The 16,540-nt window shown below is 35.8% G+C and overlaps 1 pseudogene; it reads left to right on the top strand.

Annotated features, from left to right (window-relative positions):
* Positions 1–4,028: 4,028 nt before the first annotated feature.
* On the top strand, positions 4,029–4,739 carry LOC145798069 (G-type lectin S-receptor-like serine/threonine-protein kinase SD2-5 pseudogene; annotated as a pseudogene).
* Positions 4,740–16,540: the final 11,801 nt, after the last annotated feature.

Here is a 16,540-nt window from a genome sequence, read left to right as displayed (position 1 = left end):
CCTTCTTCAAGGCACTTATTTTCTCCTTGTCTCCAACGTCTAGCCATTATAATGGTAGTCCCACTAGGCGTGCCAAAAATATATATTGGCCTTTTTGGCTTTTGAATGTTAAAAATGTAATTTGAGCGTGCCAGCAAGGATCAATAAGTCTTTACAAAAATATTAAGTGCCAACCAATTAACAGACGATTGCGTCGAAGTTGTTTTAGCCTCACTGAAGAGGACTTTTACCGGTGGCTTATTTTAGGAGAAAATTCAGAAGAACTGTGATGACCCAGATTTTTTTTCTTAAAATAGACAGTGCATAATTTAATTGAGCAAATTTTTAGATTTGATTGCTGTGTAAATTTTATGCAAAAACAGTTTGGTTTAGTATTTTTTTAAAAATAGTTCCCAATCTCAGAAAATTATGAAATTTTTATATGTTGTTCCCATGTGAGTCTAGCACATTGGATAAAAATTTCAGAATTTAATGATGAGTATTTATTTTATGAACATTTACGGACTGATTGGTGTTCAGTTTAATTTATAGCAGAATTTAAAATTGAGTTTTGGGTGTTCGGACCATAATTTGAGATAAATCAATTGGAGATTTATTTTAAATTATTAAACACCATTCATTTTGGACCCAATTGATTGAATTGTGACCCGTTAGTAACCATGTAATAGTGTTGTGGTTTTATTATTATTATTTGACTACCATAAAAAAGTTGTGGATATTTATGGTGTGTGCCATTAAACGAAATATATTTTGTGGTGAGAAAATATTATATTTACTTTTGTCATTAAAGATGTTGAAATGTATTTTTGATTGATATATATATATATATATAGGTGTATATATATAGTTAGATATTTATGGTTAGATATTTATTTATAATATATATATATATATAAATGACTAAATAGGATGTTTTGTTCGACTTTGGGTTCTTGCCGTGAGGAGAAAAAGAGAAAAAAGGGCTCCAATGTTAGTTTTTCATGGGTTTGATCTAGTATAAGTTATTTTTTACCCCTAGTGCTTTGGATCAAAACGTACAGGGCGGAAAAGACGTCTATTGGCTCCGAGCAGATTTAATTTCTGTTGCCAAAAAAATTTGAAAGCTTCTTGGCTTGAGGTAGAGATTTTTCCTACACTTCTTTATGTACTTTTACTTGATTATATGGAGCTTAGAGTTGTATATAATGTAATTAGAATTTTTGGAAAATTTGTGATTTATTTGCTTAAAAGAGAAATTTTGAGAAAAATAAAGAGTTGGTGCCCAAATTGTGAAAGTGTAAACTTGGAATATGTTGTAAGGTTATGAAAGAGCTATGTTTCAAATTTGAACAAAAACGGACTTCGATTCGATCGGTTTTGAAATTTTTACCGTTTTGCGACCAAAAGAGCATTTTTAAAGAAAACAAAGGAATTACGTTTAACTTTTGTGGCTTTTGATCAAAATAGGATGTCATAGTTGAATAATGCTTGGAGAATGAGTTTGGAAAGCAAATGATGTTTTCTTCGGCATTAACGATATTATTTTGCTTAATGTATCTGTTGGAATAAAACCGACACGGTTAGAAATTGACCTTGAGAGGTTGCCGGACGTGATTTTGATATGAAAACTAGTGTAGTTGTTCATATTTGATGATATGTGGAATAGATTATATTTATCAGAATTTTTTTTGGAATTTAATTATTTAAATATCCGTTTAGAAATATTTGTTTTGGGCTATCGGTGGAGGATAGCCATGATTGTTGTAGAAATGCATAAGACTTAGGTAAATTGAACCACATTCCTCATTTGTTGCATTGGACATTGCATTACATTTATTTCATTGGAAATGTCTCTGTTTTTGAGAAATGTTTGGAAATGTATTTGTTTGCGAAAAGATGAATACTTGGTGAATCTGGGTAGGGGGTGTAGAATCGTGCGGTTAGGTGTCGAGCCTTCCAGTTTACTAGTAAAAATGACAGTGGTAGTGCATTAGGGCCTGCTTGCAGGCACTCACCTAGAGATTCACAGAGCTTGTATTCATGTAATAGATATGGTTTAAAATTGAAATGGTTTTATATCTATTGTTGCATCTCAGCATTGCATGCTTTATAAATAGAGAGATAAACTGTTTTATCATGAGCATGGCATGAGCATACTCCTCTTTAGTCTTGTCATGGTCCATATGTTGTGTAGTATATCTCTACTGGGCTGTGGCTCACCTATAAGGGAAACCATTTCAGGTACAGGTGATATGCCTCCGCTAAGGCACTGACTTTGGAGGACTCGGAGCTGAGGCTTCATTTTTGTTTTATTGTTATTTGTTAAATGTAAGCTCAGGGTTGTATTTGCGTTGAGTTGAAACTTCATTTTGTGTAACCAAGAATGTTCTTGGATAAATTTGTAAGCCTGTAGGGCACTCATTATCTGTTTGGCTTCCATTTCATACTTGTTGTAAAATGTATGCTTGGGATTGGAACTGGGGCATTGAGATGTGAACATTATGCATTTGGGATTTGGGATTAAATGGAACTGGATGTATGGAATAGTCAGCTATAAATATGCGTTTGTCTATCAGGTGGGTTTGTTGTATAAATAGATATACCCTGCCGAAATTTTTGGGGCGTTACAAGAACTAATCACCAAGAGTACAAGAAAAAGGGAGAAATTGTGTCAAAAATCAAATTTCATTAAGTAAATAAGAGTTTACAATTGTGCCTTCACACTTTCACAGCTTTGAAAGAGTTTACAGCGATAGACTAACTTGAAACTACTCTTAAGAATTTGACGTGCAGTACAGGAAAGTGAAGGACTAGAAATTAAAGGACTGGAAATGTAAAAGATTAGAAAATGTAAAGTAAATAAATTGGTTTCTGGATCTGGGTCCCCATGTAGCCATCAATGGCTATTTATAGGGAAAAAAAACTTCTAGAAATAACTACCCAATAACCACCTAAAACTATCCACTCTTCCACCTTCATTCCCACAATGCCACATATCCCTCCATGTCTTCCACTAAGTCACTTTGTCCATCATATTCTTCATATGTGCTTTAACTTCTTCCACCTTGTCTTCCATGTTCCACCATGCAAGACCACTAACTTTGTAACTTCTCTTAACTTCTAATTGATCAAGAAAGTGACACGTGTCCTACAATAATAATAATAATAATACTATTTATGGTGTCAATAGTATCTCATGCCGTGTGGCAATTACGGTATCGGTTCTTCAAATGGACAGTGCAGTCGTCTTGAGGAAGCCACTGGCAGCAGCACTTTTAGGCAAATAAATTATAAGTAACCCAACCTTGGATGTTCCGTTATTACACCCATTTCTTGTGACCATTCTCAATATCACACCCTTTTGGAGCTTAAGAATACTAGTTACTTTTACTTTAACGACAAATACTTGGATGGAAAATTAGCATTAGAGGATTGTAAGATGAGTTGCTTGAAATCTCTTCATGTAAACTAGCTTTCTTTGTACATATTTTGGAAAATGATTCAAAGCAAGGTTGTTTATTATTCTCTGAAGTATTTTCTCTTATAAGTAACGAGGGAACAACTCATGAGGCCATTGTTGTATTTCTTAAAGTGCAGAAATCTCCGACTACACAAATCCTATTTCTTCAACAATAAATTCTCTTCAAAGGAAATCAAGGCAAGCCAATATCATACTGGGTTCCAATCTCGGGGCTGTTTTTGTTGTATTTTTTGTGGTTGCCTCTTGATTTCCTTTTCAAAAAGAAACAAGAGTCTGAGGATTTTGATGAGTTCTTTATTGATCAAGTACCAAGAATGCCTACCAGATTTTCTTACGAAGAATTGAAAGCCATAACAAGTAATTTCAACGATAAGCTTAGGGAAGGAGGATTTGGGTCAATGTTTCAAGGGACATTAAGCAATGGCACCAAAGTAGTGGTGGAGCGTCTCAATGGTTTTGGTCAAGTTAGTTGAAGTTGAAACAATAGGTAGCATTCACCACGTCAAAATTGGTGAGATTAATTGGATTTTGTGTTAAAAAATCATATCGGCTTCAAGTTTATGAGTACATGTCTAATGGATCCTTGGATACATGGATCTTCCAAAGGCACCAGGAGCTCACTTTTGGGTGGCAATCCAAAAGGAAGATCATTATGGATATAGCCAAGAGACTTACCTATCTCTATGAGGAATGTAGGCAAAAGATATTTCACTTGGAAATCAAACCCCAAAACATCCTCTTAGATGAAGACTTCAATGTGAAAATTTTTTATTTTGGATTGTCAAAACTAATTGATAAGGACCAAAGTCAAGTTATAACAATGATGAGGGGAACACCAGGCTATTTGGCTCCTGAATGGCTAAGCTCAATTATCACTGAGAAAGTAGATTTTTATAGCTTTGGTGTCGTGGTCTTGGAAATGTTGTGTGGGCACAAAAATTTGGATAGGTCTCAACCTGAAGAAGATATGCATCTGCTAGATCTTTTTGAGAGGAAAGCAGAAGAGGAACGACTTCTAGATATCGTTGATAAATACAATGATAACATGCAAACACATAGAGCAGAAGTTGTTGAGATGATGAGGGTTGTTGTGTGGTGTCTACAAAGTGATTTTTCCAGGGGGCCTTCTATGTCGGTGGTGGTTAAGGTCGTGGTGGGTTCTGTGGATGTTCAAAACAATTTGGATTATAACTTCACAACTTCTATGGCGCCAAGACCAATTGCAGTTGCTAGTCACCAAGAGGATGCCATTGGTGCTGCTACTCTATTATTTGCATAAGCTTTATCAGGACCGACGTAAATAAAGTAGAATCCAACGAGCAAATTACAACTAATTGTTTTAAAGTTTTTGTATTCCATTTCTTATGTAGTGAACTATAATCAAAGGTTTTTATTTGTGTAAATCACAATCCATGATACTAGGATTAATGCTGTTTTAGGTAGAGTTGATAAAATTTCAACTCTCTCAATAATATTTGCCCTTTTTATTTCTTCAAATTCTTCTGTCATCATTTCCATAGTACATACAAAACCACATGAATATAGTGAGCAAGATTAGATTTCCCATAGTTTGAATTCAAACATTTTCAAGATCTATAGTGAAGGTGGAGTAAATAGATATTTTGTGAGAGTATGAGAGTTTCTCATGATTCAAGTAAAACAAGAGAACATCAAATTAGTGGGTTATGGTTCAAACTTTATGGTCAAACTTTATTTCGAGAGTTTCACCATTCGCGCCTTGCAGTGCATCCGGGAGGCACAAAGATGTATCATGACCTGAGTCGCCAGTTTTGGTACAGAGGTATGAAGAAGGAAGTGGTTGTATTTGTATTGAAATGCCTTATTTGTTAGCAAGTGAAGGCCGAGCATCAGAGGCCAGCAAGTTTGTTACAACCCTTGCCTATAGCTGAGTGGAAATGGGAGCATGTTACAATGGACTTTGTTGTGGGTCTTCCTAGAACCCAACGGGGTGGTGATGCTATTTGGGTGGTAGTTAACCGATTGACCAAGTCTGCGCACTTTATACCTATGCGCGTGAGTGATTCGGTAGACCATTGTCGACTTGTATATCAAAGACATAGTGAGGTTATACAGGATTTCTGTGACGATTGTTTCAGATAAAGATCCACGTTTTACAGCTCGGTTATGACAGATTTTGCAGAGTGCCTTGGGCACTAGACTGACCTTTAGCACAGCATATCATCTTCAAACTAGTGGGCAGTCAAAGTGTAACATTCAAATTTTGAAAGATATGCTTTGGGGTTGTGTCCTCAATTTTAAGGGTTCGTGGGAGAGGCACTTGCCCTTGGTAGAGTTTACTTATAACAATAGCTTCAAGTCGAGTACTGGCATGGCACCATTTGAGGCCTTGTATGGCCGACCATGTAGGTCCCCTGTGTGTTGGGCTGAGGTGGGTGATGAACCTATGTTGGGCCCGAAGTTGGTCCGGGAAATGACGGAGAAGGTTGCGCTTATCTATAAGAGGTTGATTATGGCCCAAAGTTGTCAGAAAAGTTACGTCGACCGTAGCAGGAGACCTTTGTCTTTTGAGGTGGGAAATCATGTGTTTTTGAAAATATCACCTAGGAGCAGTTTGATAAGGTTTGGAAAGAGTAAGAAGTTGTCCCCTTGGTTCATTGGGCCTTTTGAGATCCTTGAGCAGGTCAGAGAGGCTGCTTGTCGTTTGGCATTGCCGCCACAACTTTCCGGAGTCCATGATGTATTTTATATTAGCATGCTTCGGAAATATGAGCCAAATCTATCGCATGTATTAGATTGGACCGACTTAAAGGTAGACGAGAACGCCTCGTATGAGGAGAGACCGGTGAGAGTCTTGGATACCCGGGATCAAGTCTTGCGAGGCAAGACAATTCCTTTAGTAAAGATATTGTGGAAACATCACAGGGTCGAGAAAGCAACTTGGGAGCGTGAATTATCCGGATTTATTTGTGGGTACCTGAACATGTATTGAGATTTTGATTATGTTAATGGAATGTAATAACATTGTATATGTTATGGGAATCTGTAATCATGAGTTCAATATAAAAATTGTGTATGTTTTAAGAATATGAAATATTGTGTATGTTGTATCACTTTTGGGAGCACTGTATATGCCCAACAAATTTCAAAAAAAGAACTTAGATTTCGATTAATCATTGCACATGATTTGGGAAAGTGTGAATTGTATATTCAATCTTGAGATATTGTTTAACTTGTTGTTGAGAATGGATGACCGGAGGTCATGGTGATGGAATTAAATGATTATCATTATCGTAATTAGTTTTATCTGTGTTTTAAAACTTAATTTGAAATTTTAAGGACGAAATTCTTCAAAGGGGGAAGGTTATAGCGATCTAAGTTTTGACCTGACACTTGTGGTAGCCCGGACTCGGGTTTATGGTTTCTGAATGTTGCTCATTGCCTTTTGCTCTTTATTCCGCCTTACATTTGGTTATTTGGGCTTTTGAATGTATTTGGAACAGGTTGGTTGCTTAATTTTCAAACCTGGTGTTGCCCAGAATTTTGGTCCTTTGTTCGGGCGGCCCTTTCTGCGCTCGAGCGGTGTTTGCAAAGTCCCAGTACTTTGCATGTCTGCAAAAGTACTGGAGGGGTGTTTTTCATGCTCGAACGACGTTTTCTACGCTCGAGCGGGTGGGCACTCAAGCGGTATTTCTTACGCTCGAGCGGTTTGTTTATTGTCTGCAAAAGTACTGTGAGTGTGTATTCTGCGCTCAAGCGAGACTTCTTGTGCTTGAGCGGAACAACTTATTGTGTCTGACGCTCGAGCGTCAACTCTTCTGCTTAAGCGGACTGTGTGTATATCAGATCGCAAAAACGACATTTATATCACTTTTTTATTCTTCTCTCTCTAAAACTTTCCAAAAACCTAGATCTTGACCCTCTCTCTCTAAAATGCACTCTCTTTCTACATTTGACCTAGATCCTTTGGGTTCTCTACCATATTGTCTTTGAGGAAAAGTTAGAGCATCTCAAGAGCTTCCTTTTGGTCCGATTGGAGTTTGATTTCGATGTCTTTGAAGATTCTCTATCTCTTCCATTGCTCTTCTAAACTTGAGGTAGGGACTCTCTACACTTTAATATGAGTTTTAACTTGGGTATAGGTCGTTGTGTGAAAATGGTAGGATTTGGGGATGTTTTGAGCAAACTTAGGGTTTGGGTTCAGGGTTGAAAAGAGGGTTTCCTATGTGGGTGTTACATAAATGATTATAGGGTTTGGATATGAGATTATGATGTGTCAAAATAGTCGATTTTGACCTTTGGGTTGATATTTGGGAAATTAAGGAGTTTTGCCTTAAAATGTCTTGGATAGTTATTTTGTGCAAATAATGAAATTAGTATGGGGAATGTGAAATTGGGAGGATATAGACATGAATGGTGTTGTTGGAATTGTTTAATCACTTACCTATGGTAATTTGATGAATTATTTGTTATAAAGATTGCATATCTGTTTAGAGATAACTGTTTTGGGCTATCGGTGGAGGATAGTCATGATTGTTGTAAACATTGTATGTGAATTAGGCGAATTGAAACTAATCATTTAATCATTATCATTGAATATGATTATGAATGATATACATTGTATATGTATGATATTTGGGAGGAGAAATGGGATATACTCCATGTTTTGAGGAGAAGAAAGGACATGGACTCCATTGAACTAAGTTGGCCTATGTGTCCAGGGTAAAAGTCCCGAAAACCATTTGTATACATGGATGCCGATTCTCGTGGATGAAATTTCCTTAAAATGGCAAGTAGAAGTGAATACATGATGTGATTGATTTTAATTTGTTGGAAACTTGTGAGGTATATCCTTTGTTGGGTGGATTAAATGTTGTGAATGTTTCTATTGGACTGAAATGAAGGGAATGAAATGTAAGTTTGGCATACCATGGTTGTGAAGAAAGATTTAAAGACTTGTTGTAGGACGATGAAAATATGCATCATACTTAGATATTGTAAATTCTCATATACTGTGTTAGATTATTTCTACTGGGTTTTGGCTCACCCTCCTTGGGAAACCATTTTCAGGTACGAGTGACAGGCTTCGTTCAAGGACTTAGCTTGGGAGGACCTAGGAGCTAGAGGCTCTATTTTGTTATTTGTGTTTAAATGTTTATTCAAGCCGAGGGCTTTATATGTGCAGAGCTTATGACTCTCTTTTATTGTAACCAAGTAATGACTTGGAAAGATATAAGCCCGTAGGGCATTTATTTTGTTGGTCATTAACTGGCATTGCATGCTATAGATTCAGGATGTATAATTATGAATGTATAATGCATGTGTTGCCTTTTATAATACAAACTCTGATGAATGAAAGTACTTTATTTATGATATTCTTTTATTCATGAGTTGGATTTATTATGTTATTTTTGGGGGAGTGACATTTTTTACATCGATTCTGCACATTAGATCAATGCCCAAACTGTTGTGCATTTAATGGCTAAACTGTGCACTACACAGATCAAGACTATTTGAATGAAGGCGAAAAATATAATTGGGGCCCATTGTAATATTGTTTTTTTTAATTTTTATTTAAAATTCTTAACAATTTCCCTAACCTTTACAATCAAAATAATTTTGATAAAAAGGCATGTTATTTTATTTTTTTATTTTTTTTGACTTGGCCAGAGAATGAAAGAGGTGTTTTCTCTCTTCATGATTTGACTGATAGTCTAAGATAACTCATGAAGTGTTTTTCTTGTTTGATAATTTAAGATTTAATCATTTTTATTTATTTACTGAGAGATTTTTAGTGTTTTTATTTTTATTTTTTTTTGAGAATTATTTTTAGTATAAGTTCTTTTATGTATATATATTGTGTAGTGAATATATAGTAAATAGGGCCCTCCTAAATAGAGCGCCTAGCCTTGGGCCACCACAAGTTTGCAGTAGATATGGTACAATAGCATGGCAAGTTTGGACCGCAGTTACTCAAATGTGACTAATAGCAATACAAATAAGCTATTTTAAACAGATAAATAAATGATAAGCATCATAATCTTGAATGTTCTGAAATTATTCCTTTGTTTTGCAAAGCTTTAAAACATCACTAGCTCATAGAGCTAAAGAATGTTACCTACATCATTGTTGAGGCTAACATGTCAAATGCTATGAATACATAGACATGAAGAGTAGTTGCAAGCTAGCCTGTTTAAGTAGTTGCTACTCCAGAGCTGCTCTGTTTTGTTCAAGTGATGTTTCCAATAAAAATTCAAGTGGAAAATGCTCTACATATACTAACCGAGATCATCTCAATGAAGGTAAATATAAAGTGTGGTCAATAATCAATTTGTAATCAAACCGGTATCTAGACTTGGAGCGTTTTTCTGGTCTCGTTATTATAATTTTCATCTTTGTTTTCCTTTGGGTAAATTACAACTACACTGCTTCAGATTTGTTTAAAATATGAATTATCTCCTGTGATTTGAAAAATTATAAATACCTCCCTGCCAAAATTATTTATTTAACAAAATTAATTGAAAAGGTAACATTTCTAACTGTTCACATATACAATAATAAAATTATATGAATTATTAATTGAAATAAAATTTTAACATTATTAAAAATTGTTAATTTACTTGATGATTTATTAATAAAATGACCTATTTGTTATGAAATTAGAAACCTTAGGGGGCATAATGTAATTTTTAAAACTATAAGGATAATTTGTAATTTAAGTAAATCTTAAGGGGTGTGTTTGTAAGTTACCCTTTTCCGTTCCAAGGTAAAAAAGAGGAACTGATGAAATCAAGAAGGATTATTTAGATCAAGAAGTGCCGGGAATGCCCATGAGATTCTCTTATAGATTTGAGCTCAAAGTCACTGACTGATATGATTTCAAAAGGAAACTTTGGCAAGGATGATATGGATATTGGTCTTTGAAGGAACTCTTCTAAGCAACAGCAAAATCAAAGTTGCAGTGAAGCATCTTGATGGCTTAGGCCATGTCAAAAAGTCTTTTTCTTAGCTAAACAAGTCAAGATAATAGGCAGCACTCACCATCTAAGCTTGGCGAGATTGGTGGAACATTTTGTTGAGAAATCACAAACTTTTAGAGCTTGTTTGGTAATCATTTTATTTTCAGTTTTCAGTTTATATTTATAAAAATTTTAAAAACTGTCATAAAATTTTATTTGATAATTTTTTTGATTTATAAATAGTTGTCTGAGTTTATAAATTTAAGAAAAAAAATGTAAACTCAAAAAATGAGTTTACATTAGTTTTTAAACAGAAATTTAAAATTTTGACTAATAAAATTTTTTTTTTCAATTAAATTTTTTTTTTCTCAAATAATTTTTGCCACCATGACTTGTTAGTCAAATTGCATAGTTGGAAAAAGTTGCTACCATGACTTGTTAGTCAAGTAGACAATAGGCATTATCATAGAAAGTGCATAGTTGGAAAAAGTTTTGCTACCATGACTTGTTAATCGGTGGGTCAACATAAAAAGAAGAATTAATAAAAATTTAAAAAGATTAATTTGTGACGTGCATCTTGCATGGTCGACTTGTGACTTACTCTGATTTTTTGTGGGGTTTGGTTTTTTTTTTTTTTTTTTAAAAAAAATTATCATTTAAAAAAAAGGTACAATTTTTAATTGGATGGTAACTTATCATATTTAACTTAAAATTCAATTTTTAACTTAGTAAAATGTCAACAATGAGTGAAATCTTACATCATGCATTGCTTGAAAGGAGCAAAATTCAGAGATGACTTGACCATTAAATCAATTAAACTGTAGACTAAGGTCCATAAGAAATTTTTTTTAAAAAAAAAATTAGTGTTGAAGACTCCAACTTTTTAAAGATTTATTTAGATAAAATCTTATTTTCATATTCAGTTTAAGACATCTAATAATCTTGGGCCACTAGTGATAATATCATAAAATTTCTCAAATTAGTATTTACAAAAATAGGATAATTTTAACTAGTGTGGAATGATTTTTATCATATGGTGGGTCAAACTCAAAAGAAAATAATGATAAAAAAGTTTAAATGTTATTTCTGTGCAAGTGCAGCAGACTACAGAAATTCTAAAGTTGGAAAAAATAATTAATGCCACATGACTTTTATAACTTTGTTCAGACACTGGTTTTATTGGTGGAATAATACACAAAATATAATTAGTATAAAAATTTAAACTTCATATTTAAAGCAATGTATTGGTTTTATCTTACTCTCCGTGTATTTGAGTGAAAAACATTTTTAAATGATGGTGAAATGAAAAAGGAGGTGGAGATGGTGACGCGGTGGCGGCGGTGAAGTGGCTGTTGTGATGGTTGTATGGTGTGCTGGTGGAGGTGAGAGTATCAGTGGAATGTAGTGACATTAGTTAGTTCGAAGAACATTTTCTGCCTTTTAAAAGTAAAAATATTTTCTGCCTATACAGACTTGTTTTCGGTTGACTACGGAAAAATGACAAATCCTTACTATTTTATACCAAAAAGCATGCCTTGTTGACATACTCATAGGGTGAACAAGTTCATGCTCTTTATAATGTGGTGGGTCAATCTAAGTGTAACATGTCATTTTGTTTTAAGAGTAGTCCAGACTCATTAAAAGTAGGAAAATTTATCCATAAATCCCATTTTGAGAAATGATGATCTATTTAGTTTTAAGATTTTTTTATAAACCAATTAATTCCGTTGATTTAGAAAATGTAGATTTAATATATTATTAAAAAATTGAATTTACAGTTATATCCTTATTTTTATTATGTTTCCTTTTTTTTTTCTTTTGCACTAGAAAGGTAAGATACACAATTTATGATAATTAAATTTGAGATTAATTTTTATATGGGAATTTTTTTTATTTGGAAAACATTTCAAAATGAGTATAAAAATGACTTGAAATATGGTATTTTTCAAACATTCCAAAAGGATGTGAGATTATTCAAACATTTCAAAACGAGTACAAAAACTCCTTAGTAAGCTTTGGACAAATGAATAATTTTAAATTATAACACTCCAATGTAATATTCAAATGTAACACTCTAATGTAACACTTCAAAAAAAAAAAAAAAATCCTTAGTATACCTTTATCAAAGGTAACATTTAAATATAACACTCCAAAAAAACCCCTTAGTGTAACACTCTAATGTAACACACAAAAAAATTCCTTGTCACACGCTCAAAATGAAACCATAAATCATACATTCATGATACAAGAAAGAGATATCATATTCCATACATCAGAGTATTAAGTACAAAAATATTACATGTTGACAACAAAAGTAAATGCTCTACGGGCTTGCAACTTTCCAAGTTAACACTGGGGTTCAACAAAAGAAGAGTTCTAACTCTTTATACAAAGTAAGCTCTTGGCTTGATTTACATGTAATACAAAAGATAACAACAAAAAGATCTTTCAGCCTCTGAGCCTTCCAAGCTACGTCCTTGGAGGTGGCATATCACCTGCACCTGAAAATGATGTCCCATAAAGGGTGAGACAACGCCCAACAGAGATATACTAAACCAAGTATGAGAAATAACTAAAACATTAGCATTCAATAAATGGTTAACACTTGTAAGCCAATTTGCAACACTTCCTGGTTCCAAGACAAATACGTCCGTATTTCATTCCACTTCCCTTTGCTTATCCAATTTAAATTCATAAATATGGCTCATTATTTAGCCAAATAGTTAAATGAGACTACAACTCATATTAAAACACTTCCATTACCCACAATTCAAATGAGATTACAACTCATGTTGAAACATTTCAATACTTCAATTATCTACTTTATGCAAACATAACTAGGATTTCGGGACTTTCACCCTGAACACTTTGGCCAACTTAGTTATCAATGGAGTCCATCTCCTATCTCCTCTCAAACCATGGAGTACATCCCCTATCTCCTCCCAAAGAATATACATATACAATATATTTAAACACTTATCATACATAATGATAAATCAATACACATTTTCAATGCATTATGCCAACCGTCATATTCAATGACATATTCCAAGTGATTAGTTTCAGTTTTCCCTAATCAACATACAGTGTCTACAATAATCAAGACTATCCTCCACCGATAGCCCAAGGCAGTTATCTTTATACAGATAATAAATTCATCCAATAGATAAATTATCAACATTTCCATAGGTGAGTGATTAATATCAATCCAACCACACCACTCAATCTTATAATTTCCCAATTTCATGATTGGCACTCAATTTCACATTTCCCTAAATTCATTATTCAAATTAATTATCCATGCATAATTAGGGCATTTTCCTCCATTTTCAAATAACAACCCTAAGGCTCAATACCATCAATTTAACAACAACGATTCCATTTTTCAAGGTCTCACATCCACATGGAGTTTAAGAATTGAAAACCCCCTTTTTATAATCTTTAAAACAAACCCTAACTTCCCAAAATTACCCAAACAACACCACCTATCTAAAATACCCAGAATTTATGTCAAAACTCATAGAGATGAGTAGGTTATCCCTACCTCAAATGAAGAGACCAAATGGAGAAGATGAAGAAAACTCAAGATGCTCCAAACCCAATGATTTTCAGATCAAAACATAGCCCACACCGTGCTCCACCTTTCTTACATAGGGATTAGGATAGAAGACTCCTAGAACATGGAGTATTTGTAGAGAGAAGGTACGTAGAGGGAGAGAGAGAGCAGCAGGATCTAGGGTTTGAAGATAAAAAAATAATCAAAAAGTGAGAAAGAAGCTGCTGCTACAAACTGATATAATCGACCCTTGCTCGAGCGAAGGAATGGTCGCTCGAGCAACCAGACACAAAGAAACCTCGCTCGAGCGCAGAAAGCCTCGCTCGAGCCAACAACACGAAGCTTCAGGTCTGCAACCCAGAAGCACGCTCAAGCGCAAGAATGCTCGCTCGAGCGAAGAAACCCAAAACATAGTCCTCGCTCGCTCGAGCGAAGGAAATCTCGCTCATGCCAAGAAACACAACCTTCAAGTCCAAACTTAGACGCAGACGCACGCTCGAACAAAGGGACCTTGGCTCGAGCAAAGAGACTAAAACACAGAGCTCGCTTGAGCGACAAAAGCCTCGCTCAAGCGAAGACACCAAAAAACTGGGCAGCAACCATTTGTCTCAAAACACACCCAACCTGTTACAAACCTGCCCAACACATCCTAAAACTCAAATACAAAGAATTAAAGGATGGAAATACAACATATACAACAGCAGACGTCCACGGAACTGAGTCCAGAATACAATAACCAATGGAGGGAAAACCGGGATTGCTATAACCTCCCCCCTTGAAGAATTTCGTCCCCGAAATTAGTTACAAGTTTCAAAATTGTGATTTTTCAATCTTCTACAATATTACGATTCAATATTCCACATCTTGACCCATTACCGGTCATCCCATCTCTTTTCAAGAGGCAATTTACAATATATGATACAATATGCGTTATTAACATGCATTTCTACAACACATTCAACATATATAATGTCAAATTAAACTTCCATTTTCAAGGCATACTCAACCATTACAATACTTCCATAAACCAAAACATATACAATGTTCTTAGAGTTTATCAACAAAACAAAGTTTCCAATACATGCTTAAACATTAACAAACAAGTCCGGATATTTTTCACGGATCTCCAACTCCCGTTCCCAAGTGGCTTCCTCAACCCCGTGATGTTTCCATAGTACTTTTACCAAGGGTATCATCTTGCCTCGCAAGACTTGTTCCCGCCTATCCAAGACCCTCACCGGTCTCTCCTCATACGAGGCATCCCCATCTACCTCTAAGTCGGTCCAATCTAATACATGTGATAGATCCGACTCGTACTTCCGAAACATACTAACATGAAACACGTCTTGCACTCCGGACAACTACGGCGGTAAGGCTAATCGATAGGCAACCTCACCAATCCTCTCAAGGATCTCAGAAGGGTCAATAAACCGAGGGGACAACTTCCCACTCTTCCCAAACCTCATCAAACCCCGCCTAGGTGATATTTTCAGAAAGACGTGATCACCCACCTCAAATGACAAAGGCCTCCTCCTACGGTCGGCATAACTCTTTTTGCGACTCTGGGCTGTAACAAGTCTCTTACGGATAAGCTCAACTTTCTCTGTCGTCTCCCGAACCAACTCCGGGCCCAACAAAGGTGCATCACCCACCTCGGCCCAACACACTGGAGACCTACACGGTCGGCCATACAAGGCCTCAAATGGTGCCATACCAATACTCAATTGGAAACTGTTGTTGTAGGCAAACTCCACTAAGGGCAAGTGCCTCTCCCACAACCCATTAAAGTCAAGGACACAGCCTCGAAGCATATCCTCAAGGATCTGAATAATATGCTCGGACTGCCTGTTAATCTGAGGATGATAAGCCGTGCTAAAGGTCAGTCTAGTGCCCAAGGCATTTTGCAAACTCTACCACAACCTAGCAGTAAAACGCGGATCTCTATCTGAGACGATCGACACTCCGTGCAACCTCACTATGTCCCGAATATATAAGTCGGCAAGATGATCTACCAAATCTCTCACGCACATAGAGATAAAGTGCGCCAACTTAGTCAACCTATCCACAACCACCCAAATAGCATCACTACCCCGTTGAGTCCTCAAAAAACCTACAATGAAGTCCATCCTGACATGCTCCCACTTCCACTCGGCTGTAGGCAAGGGTTGCAACAAACCCACTGGCTTCTAATGTTCGGCCTTCACTTGCTGACAAGTAAGGCACTTAGATAAAAAAAACTACCACATCCTTCTTCATACCCCGCCCCCAGAACTAGCGACCCAAATCACGATACATCTTAGTGTCTCCCGAATGCACCGCAAGGCGTGAATGGTGAAACTCTCGGGGTACCTCCTCTCGGCAAGACTGTGGCACAAACAGGCGATCTCGGTACCTCACACTTAGGTCGGGATACACAGACAAACCTTTCTCAACCTTCCCAGTGGAGATCTTCTCCCGGAGGGATTCTACCTCAAGGTCACTCCTCTGTGCCTTTAACACTCGATTCACAAACGTAGGCTGCGTAACTACAGAAAACAAAGCCGCAGACTCAACAGATTCACCAGAAACAAATCAAACTAGCCAAGT

Source organism: Camellia sinensis, chromosome 8 (assembly GCF_055761805.1).
Source record: "Camellia sinensis isolate YWXY chromosome 8, ASM5576180v1, whole genome shotgun sequence".
Classification (NCBI taxonomy): Eukaryota; Viridiplantae; Streptophyta; class Magnoliopsida; order Ericales; family Theaceae; genus Camellia; species Camellia sinensis.
This window is presented reverse-complemented; position numbering and strand designations above follow the sequence as displayed.